Source organism: Rhipicephalus microplus, unplaced genomic scaffold (assembly GCF_043290135.1).
Source record: "Rhipicephalus microplus isolate Deutch F79 unplaced genomic scaffold, USDA_Rmic scaffold_26, whole genome shotgun sequence".
Classification (NCBI taxonomy): domain Eukaryota; kingdom Metazoa; phylum Arthropoda; class Arachnida; order Ixodida; family Ixodidae; genus Rhipicephalus; species Rhipicephalus microplus.
Window position 1 is genome coordinate 1,543,516 of NW_027464599.1, and position 9,314 is coordinate 1,552,829.

The 9,314-nt window shown below is 52.7% G+C and overlaps 2 non-coding genes across 2 annotated transcripts; both read right to left on the bottom strand.

The window, feature by feature from the left end:
* Positions 1 to 789: 789 nt before the first annotated feature.
* On the bottom strand, positions 790 to 863 carry TRNAN-GUU (transfer RNA asparagine (anticodon GUU)). The gene has a single exon. It is a non-coding gene; the product is annotated as a tRNA-Asn (tRNA).
* A 2,705-nt stretch (positions 864 to 3,568) lies between these two features.
* TRNAN-GUU (transfer RNA asparagine (anticodon GUU)) lies at positions 3,569 to 3,642 on the bottom strand. Its single transcript has one exon. It is a non-coding gene; the product is annotated as a tRNA-Asn (tRNA).
* Between the last annotated feature and the right edge of the window lie 5,672 nt (positions 3,643 to 9,314).

Consider the following 9,314-nt stretch of genomic DNA (forward strand, 5'->3'; position numbering starts at 1 on the left):
TCACCACCGTCAGAGCATTTCTTCAGAGCTATCAGCCCAAAGGAAAAAAGCACCGCACCACCTCCGGGTGGGCTCGAACCTCCAGCCTTTTGGTTAACAGCCGATCGCGCTAGCCAATGGCGCCACGGAGATAGTCGTGTTCCTTTCTCACCACCAACAGAACATAACTTCAAAGCTATCAGCGCAAAGAAAAAAGAAACACACCACTCCTGGGAGCGCTTGAACCTCGAACCTTTCGGTTAACAGCCAATCACGCTAGCCAATTGCACCGCGGATACAGTCGTGCTCCACTCTCACCACCATCAGAACAAAAGCTATAAGCGCAAAGAAAAAAGCAACACACCACTCCCGAGAGGGCTCCAACCTCCAACTTCTCCGTTAACAACCGATCGCGCTAGCCAATTGCGCCCTGGAGACATTCCTGCTGCACTCTCACCACCATCAGAACATTTCTTCAGAGCTATCAGCCCAAAGAAAAAAAAAGCGCCGCACCACCACCGGGAGGGCTCGAACCTCCAACTTTTCGGTTAATAGCTCATCGCGCTAGCCAATTGCGCCGCGGAGACAGTCCCGCTCCACTCTCACCACCACCAGAACATATGTTCAAAGCTATCAGCGCAAAGAAAGAAAAGCGCCGCACCACCACCCCATGGGCTTGAACCTCTAACCTTTCGGTTAACAGCTGATCGCGCTAGCCAATTGCGCCATGGAGACAGTCCTGCTCTTCTCTCACCACCATCAGAACATATCTTCAAAGCTATCAGTCCAAAGAAAAAAAAAGCAACACACCACCACCGGGAGGGCTCGAACCTCCAACCTTTCGGTTAACAGCCGATCGCGCTAGCCAATTGCGCCACGGAGGCAGTCCTGTTCCACTCTCTCCACCATCAGAACATATCTTCAAAGCTATCAGCCCAAAAAAAAGCGCCGCACCACCACCGGGTGGGCTCGAACCTCCAACCTGTCGCTTAACAGCCGATCGCGCTAGCCAATTGTGCCATGGAGACAGTCCTGGTCCACTCTCACCACCATCAGAACATATCTTCAAACTATCAGCCCAAAGAAAAAAAGCAACACACCACTCCTGGGTGGGCTCGAACCTCCAACCTTTCAGTTAACAGCCCATGGCACTAGCCAATTGCGCCATGGAGACAGTCGTGCTCCACTCTCACCACCATCACAACATATCTTCAAAGCTATCAGCCCAAAGAAAAAGAGTACCGCACCACCACCCCGTGGGCTTGAACCTCCAACCTTTCGGTTAACAGCTGATCGCGCTAGGCAATTGCGCCACGGAGACAGTCCTGCTCCTCTCTCGCCACCATCAGAACATTTCTTCAGAGCTATCATCCCAAAGGAAAAAAAGCGCCGCACCACCACCGGGTGGGCTCGAGCCTCCAACCTTTTGGGTAATAGCCCATCGCGCTAGCCAATTACGCCACGGAGACAGTCGTGCTCCACTCTCACCACCATCAGAACATAACTTCAAAGCTATCAGCGCAAAGAAAAAAGCAACACAGCACTCCCGGGAGGGCTCGAACCTCCAACCTTTCGATTAACAGCCAATCGCGCTAGCCAAATGCGCCACGGAGACAGTCATGCTCCACTCTCACCACCGTCAGAGCATTTCTTCAGAGCTATAAGCCCAAAGAAAAAAAATCGCCGCACTACCACCGGGTGGGCTCGAACCTCCAACCTTTCGGTTAATAGCCCATCGCGCTAGCCAATTACGCCACGGAGACAGTCGTGCTCCACTCTCACCACCATCAGAACATAACTTCAAAGCTATCAGCGCAAAAAAAAGCAACAAAGCGCTCCCGGGAGGGCTCGAACCTACAACCTTTCGATTAACAGCCAATCGCGCTAGCCAATTGCGCCACGGAGACAGTCATGCTCCACTCTCACCACCGTCAGAGCATTTCTTCAGAGCTATCAGCCCAAAGAAAAAAAAGCAACACACCACTCCTGGGAGGGCTCGAACCTTCAACCTTTCAGTTAACAGCCCATCGCCCTAGCCAATTGCGCCACGGAGACAGTCGTGCTCCACTCTCACCACCATCACAACATTTCTTCAAAGCTATCAGCCCAAAGAAAAAAAGCACCACACCACCAACGCGTGGGCTCGAACCTTTCGGTTAACAGCCGATAGCACTAGCCAATTGCGCCATGGAGACAGTCCTGCTCCACTCTCACCACCATCAGAACATATCTTCAAAGCTATCAGCCCAAAGAAAAAAAACCCACACACCACTCCCGGGAGGGCTCGAACCTCCAACGTTTCAGTTAACAGCCGATAGCGCTAGCCAATTGCGCCACGGAGACAGTCTTTCTCCACTCTCACCACCGTCAGAACATTTCTTCAGAACTATCAGCCCAAAGGAAAGAAAGCGCCGCACCACCACCGGGTGGGCTCGAGCCTCCAACCTTACGGTTAATAGCCCATCGCGCTAGCCAATTACGCCACGGAGACAGTCGTGCTCCGCTCTCCCCACCATCAGAACATATCTTGAAAGCTATCAGCGCAAAGAAAAAAAAGCAAAACACCACTCCCGGGAGGGCTCGAACCTCCAACCTTTCGGTTAACAGCCGATCGCGCTAGCCAATTGCGCCACGGAGACAGTCGTGCTCTACTCTCACCACCATCAGAACAAAAGCTATCAGCACAAAGAAAAAGCAACACACCACTCCCGAGAGGGCTCGAACCTCCAACCTTTCGGATAACAGCCGATCGCGCCAGCCAATTGCGCCACGGAGACAGTCCCGCTCCACTCTCACCACCATCAGAACATATGTTCAAACCTATCAGCGCAAAGAAAAAGCAACACACCACTCCCGGGAGAGCTCGAACCTCCAACCTTCCGGTTAACAGCCGATCGCGCTAGCCAATTCCGCCACGGAGACAGTCCCGCTCCGCTCTCACCACCATCAGAACATGTCTTCAAAGCTATCAGCCCAAAGAAAAAAAAGCACCGCACCACCACAGGGTGGGCTCGAACCTCCAACCTTTGGGTTAAAAGCCAATCGCGCTAGCCGATTGCGCCACGGAGACAGTCCTGCTCCACTTTCTCCACCATCAGAACATATCTTCAAAGCTATCAGCCCAAAGAAAAAGAAGCGCCGCACCACCACCGGGTGGGCTCGAACATTCAACGTTTCGGTTAACAGCCGATCGCGCTAGCCAATTGCGCCACGGAGACAGTCCTGCTCCACTCTCACCACCATCAGAACATATCTTTCAAGCTATCAGCCCAAAGAAAAAAAAGCAACACACCACTCCTGGGTGGGCTCGAACCTCCAACCTTTCAGTTAACAGCCCATGGCACTAGCCAATTGCGCCACGGAGACAGTCGTGCTCCACTCTCACCACCATCACAACATATCTTCAAAGCTATCAGCCCAAAGAAAAAGAGTACCGCACCACCACCCCATGGGCTTGAACCTCTAACCTTTCGGTTAACAGCTGATCGCGCTAGCCAATTGCGCCATGGAGACAGTCCTGCTCTTCTCTCACCACCATCAGAACATATCTTCAAAGCTATCAGTCCAAAGAAAAAAAAAAGCAACACACCACCACCGGGAGGGCTCGAACCTCCAACCTTTCGGTTAACAGCCGATCGCGCTAGCCAATTGCGCCACGGAGGCAGTCCTGTTCCACTCTCTCCACCATCAGAACATATCTTCAAAGCTATCAGCCCAAAAAAAGCGCCGCACCACCACCGGGTGGGCTCGAACCTCCAACCTGTCGCTTAACAGCCGATCGCGCTAGCCAATTGTGCCATGGAGACAGTCCTGGTCCACTCTCACCACCATCAGAACATATCTTCAAAGCTATCAGCCCAAAGAAAAAAAGCAACACACCACTCCTGGGTGGGCTCGAACCTCCAACCTTTCAGTTAACAGCCCATGGCACTAGCCAATTGCGCCATGGAGACAGTCGTGCTCCACTCTCACCACCATCACAACATATCTTCAAAGCTATCAGCCCAAAGAAAAAGAGTACCGCACCACCACCCCGTGGGCTTGAACCTCCAACGTTTCGGTTAACAGCTGATCGCGCTAGGCAATTGCGCCACGGAGACAGTCCTGCTCCTCTCTCACCACCATCAGAACATTTCTTCAGAGCTATCATCCCAAAGGAAAAAAAGCGCCGCACCACCACCGGGTGGGCTCGAGCCTCCAACCTTTCGGGTAATAGCCCATCGCGCTAGCCAATTACGCCACGGAGACAGTCGTGCTCCACTCTCACCACCATCAGAACATAACTTCAAAGCTATCAGCGCAAAGAAAAAAGCAACACAGCACTCCCGGGAGGGCTCGAACCTCCAACCTTTCGATTAACAGCCAATCGCGCTAGCCAAATGCGCCACGGAGACAGTCATGCTCCACTCTCACCACCGTCAGAGCATTTCTTCAGAGCTATAAGCCCAAAGAAAAAAAATCGCCGCACTACCACCGGGTGGGCTCGAACCTCCAACCTTTCGGTTAATAGCCCATCGCGCTAGCCAATTACGCCACGGAGACAGTCGTGCTCCACTCTCACCACCATCAGAACATAACTTCAAAGCTATCAGCGCAAAAAAAAGCAACAAAGCGCTCCCGGGAGGGCTCGAACCTACAACCTTTCGATTAACAGCCAATCGCGCTAGCCAATTGCGCCACGGAGACAGTCATGCTCCACTCTCACCACCGTCAGAGCATTTCTTCAGAGCTATCAGCCCAAAGAAAAAAAATCGCCGAACCACCATCGGGTGCGCTCAAACCTTCAACCTTTCGGTTAACAGCCCATCGCGCTAGCCAATTGCGCCACGGAGACAGTCATGCTCCACTCTCACCACCGTCAGAACATTTCTTCAGAGCTATCAGCCCAAAGAAAAAAAAGCGCCGCACTACCACCGGGTGGGCTCGAACCTCCAACCTTTCGGTTAATAGCCCATCGCGCTAGCCAATTACGCCACGGAGACAGTCGTGCTCCACACTCACCACCATCAGAACATAACTTCAAAGCTATCAGCGCAAAAAAAAGCAACACAGCACTCCCGGGAGGGCTCGAACCTCCAACCTTTCGATTAACAGCCAATCGCGCTAGCCAATTGCGCCACGGAGACAGTCATGCTCCACTCTCACTACCGTCAGAGCATTTCTTCACAGCTATCAGCCCAAAGAAAAAAAATCGCCGCACCACCATCGGGTGCGCTCAAACCTTCAACCTTTCGGTTAACAGCCCATCGCGCTAGCCAATTGCGCCACGGAGACAGTCATGCTCCACTCTCACCACCGTCAGAACATTTCTTCAGAGCTATCAGCCCAAAGAAAAAAAAGCGCCGCACTACCACCGGGTGGGCTCGAACCTCCAACCTTTCGGTTAACAGCCGATCGCGCCAGCCAATTGCGCACCGGAGACAGTCGTGCTCCACTCTCACCACCATCAGAACATATATTCAAAGCTATCAGCGCAAAGAAAAAAGCGACACACCACTCGCGGCAGGGCTCGAAACTCCAACCTTTCGGTTAACAGCCGATCGCGCTAGCCAATTGCGCCACGGAGGCAGTCCTGTTCCACTCTCTCCACCATCAGAACATATCTTCAAAGCTATCAGCCCAAAAAAAAGCGCCGCACCACCACCGGGTGGGCTCGAACCTCCAACCTTTCGCTTAACAGCCGATCGCGCTAGCCAATTGTGCCATGGAGACAGTCCTGGTCCACTCTCACCACCATCAGAACATATCTTCAAAGCTATCAGCGCAAAGAAAAAAAGCAACACGCCACTCCTGGATGGGCTCGAACCTCCAACCTTTCAGTTAACAGCCCTTCGCGCTAGCCAATTGCGCCACGGAGACAGTCGTGCTCCACTCTCACCACCATCACAACATATCTTCAAAGCTATCAGCCCAAAGAAAAAGAGTACCGCACCACCACCCCATGGGCTTGAACCTCCAACATTTCGGTTAACAGCTGATCGCGCTAGCCAATTGCGCCACGGAGACAGTCCTGCTCTTCTCTCACCACCATCAGAACATATCTTCAAAGCTATCAGTCCAAAGAAAAAAAAAGCAACACACCACTCCCGGGAGGGCTCGAACCTCCAACCTTTCAGTTAACAGCCGATCGCGCTAGCCGATCTCGCCACGGAGACAGTCTTTCTCCACTCTCACCACCGTCAGAACATTTCTTCAGAGCTATCAGCCCAAAGGAAAAAAAGCGCCGCACCACCACCGGGTGGGCTCGAGCCTCCAACCTTTCGGGTAATAGCCCATCGCACTAGCCAATTACGCCACGGAGACAGTCGTGCTCCACTCTCACCACCATCAGAACATAACTTCAAAGCTATCAGCGCAAAAAAAGCAACACAGCACTCCCGGGAGGGCTCGAACCTCCAACCTTTCGATTAACAGCCAATCGCGCTAGCCAATTGCGCCACGGAGACAGTCATGCTCCACTCTCACCACCGTCAGAGCATTTCTTCAGAGCTATCAGCCCAAAGAAAAAAAATCGCCGCACCACCATCGGGTGCGCTCAAACCTTCAACCTTTCGGTTAACAGCCCATCGCGCTAGCCAATTGCGCCACGGAGACAGTCATGCTCCACTCTCACCACCGTCAGAACATTTCTTCAGAGCTATCAGCCCAAAGAAAAAAAAGCGCCGCACTACCACCGGGTGGGCTCGAACCTCCAACCTTTCGGTTAATAGCCCATCGCGCTAGCCAATTACGCCACGGAGACAGTCGTGCTCCACTCTCACCACCATCAGAACATAACTTCAAAGCTATCAGCGCAAAGAAAAAAGCAACACAGCACTCCCGGGAGGGCTCGAACCTCCAACCTTTCGATTAACAGCCAATCGCGCTAGCCAATTGCGCCGCGGAGACAGTCATGCTCCACTCTCACCACCGTCAGAGCATTTCTTCAGAGCTATCAGCCCAAAGGAAAAAAGCACCGCACCACCTCCGGGTGGGCTCGAACCTCCAGCCTTTTGGTTAACAGCCGATCGCGCTAGCCAATGGCGCCACGGAGAGTGTCGTGTTCCTTTCTCACCACCAACAAAACATAACTTCAAAGCTATCAGCGCAAAGAAAAAAAAACACACCACTCCTGGGAGCGCTTGAACCTCGAACCTTTCGGTTAACAGCCGATCACGCTAGCCAATTGCACCGCGGATACAGTCGTGCTCCACTCTCACCACCATCAGAACAAAAGCTATAAGCGCAAAGAAAAAAGCAACACACCACTCCCGAGAGGGCTCGAACCTCCAACTTCTCCGTTAACAACCGATCGCGCTAGCCAATTGCGCCCTGGAGACATTCCTGCTGCACTCTCACCACCATCAGAACATTTCTTCAGAGCTATCAGCCCAAAGAAAAAAAAGCGCCGCACCACCACCGGGAGGGCTCGAACCTCCAACTTTTCGGTTAATAGCTCATCGCGCTAGCCAATTGCGCCGCGGAGACAGTCCCGCTCCACTCTCACCACCACCAGAACATATGTTCAAAGCTATCAGCGCAAAGAAAGAAAAGCGCCGCACCACCACCGGGTGGGCTCGAACCTCCAACCTTTCCCTTAACAGCCGATCGCGCTAGCCGATTGCGCCATGGAGACAGTCCTGCTCCACTCTCACCACCATCAGAACATATCTTCCAAGCTATCAGCCCAAAGAAAAAAAAGCAACACACCACTCCTGGGTGGGCTCGAACCTCCAACCTTTCAGTTAACAGCCCATGGCACTAGCCAATTGCGCCACGGAGACAGTCGTGCTCCACTCTCACCACCATCACAACATATCTTCAAAGCTATCAGCCCAAAGAAAAAGAGTACCGCACCACCACCCCATGGGCTTGAACCTCTAACCTTTCGGTTAACAGCTGATCGCGCTAGCCAATGGCGCCATGGAGACAGTCCTGCTCTTCTCTCACCACCATCAGAACATATCTTCAAAGCTATCAGTCCAAAGAAAAAAAAAGCAACACACCACCACCGGGAGGGCTCGAACCTCCTACCTTTCGGTTAACAGCCGATCGCGCTAGCCAATTGCGCCACGGAGGCAGTCCTGTTCCACTCTCTCCACCATCAGAACATATCTTCAAAGCTATCAGCCCAAAAAAAAAGCGCCGCACCACCACCGGGTGGGCTCGAACCTCCAACCTTTCGCTTAACAGCCGATCGCGCTAGCCAATTGTGCCATGGAGACAGTCCTGGTCCACTCTCACTACCATCAGAACATATCTTCAAAGCTATCAGCCCAAAGAAAAAAAGCAACACACCACTCCTGGGTGGGCTCGAACCTCCAACCTTTCAGTTAACAGCCCATGGCACTAGCCAATTGCGCCACGGAGACAGTCGTGCTCCACTCTCACCACCATCACAACATATCTTCAAAGCTATCAGCCCAAAGAAAAAGAGTACCACACCACCACCCCGTGGGCTTGAACCTCCAATCTTTCGGTTAACAGCTGATCGCGCTAGGCAATTGCGCCACGGAGACAGTCCTGCTCCTCTCTCACCACCATCAGAACATTTCTTCAGAGCTATCATCCCAAAGGAAAAAAAGCGCCGCACCACCACCGGGTGGGCTCTAGCCTCCAACCTTTCGGGTAATAGCCCATCGCGCTAGCCAATTACGCCACGGAGACAGTCGTGCTCCACTCTCACCACCATCAGAACATAACTTCAAAGCTATCAGCGCAAAGAAAAAAGCAACACAGCACTCCCGGGAGGGCTCGAACCTCCAACCTTTCGATTAACAGCCAATCGCGCTAGCCAATTGCGCCACGGAGACAGTCATGCTCCACTCTCACCACCGTCAGAGCATTTCTTCAGAGCTATAAGCCCAAAGAAAAAAATCGCCGCACTACCACTGGGTGGGCTCGAACCTCCAACCTTTCGGTTAATAGCCCATCGCGCTAGCCAATTACGCCACGGAGACAGTCGTGCTCCACTCTCACCACCATCAGAACATAACTTCAAAGCTATCAGCGCAAAAAAAGCAACACAGCACTCCCGGGAGGGCTCGAACCTCCAACCTTTCGATTAACAGCCAATCGCGCTAGCCAATTGCGCCACGGAGACAGTCATGCTCCACTCTCACCACCGTCAGAGCATTTCTTCAGAGCTATCAGCCCAAAGAAAAAAAATCGCCGCACCACCATCGGGTGCGCTCAAACCTTCAACCTTTCGGTTAACAGCCCATCGCGCTAGCCAATTGCGCCACGGAGACAGTCATGCTCCACTCTCACCACCGTCAGAACATTTCTTCAGAGCTATCAGCCCAAAGAAAAAAAAGCGCCGCACTACCACCGGGTGACCTCGAACCTCCAACCTT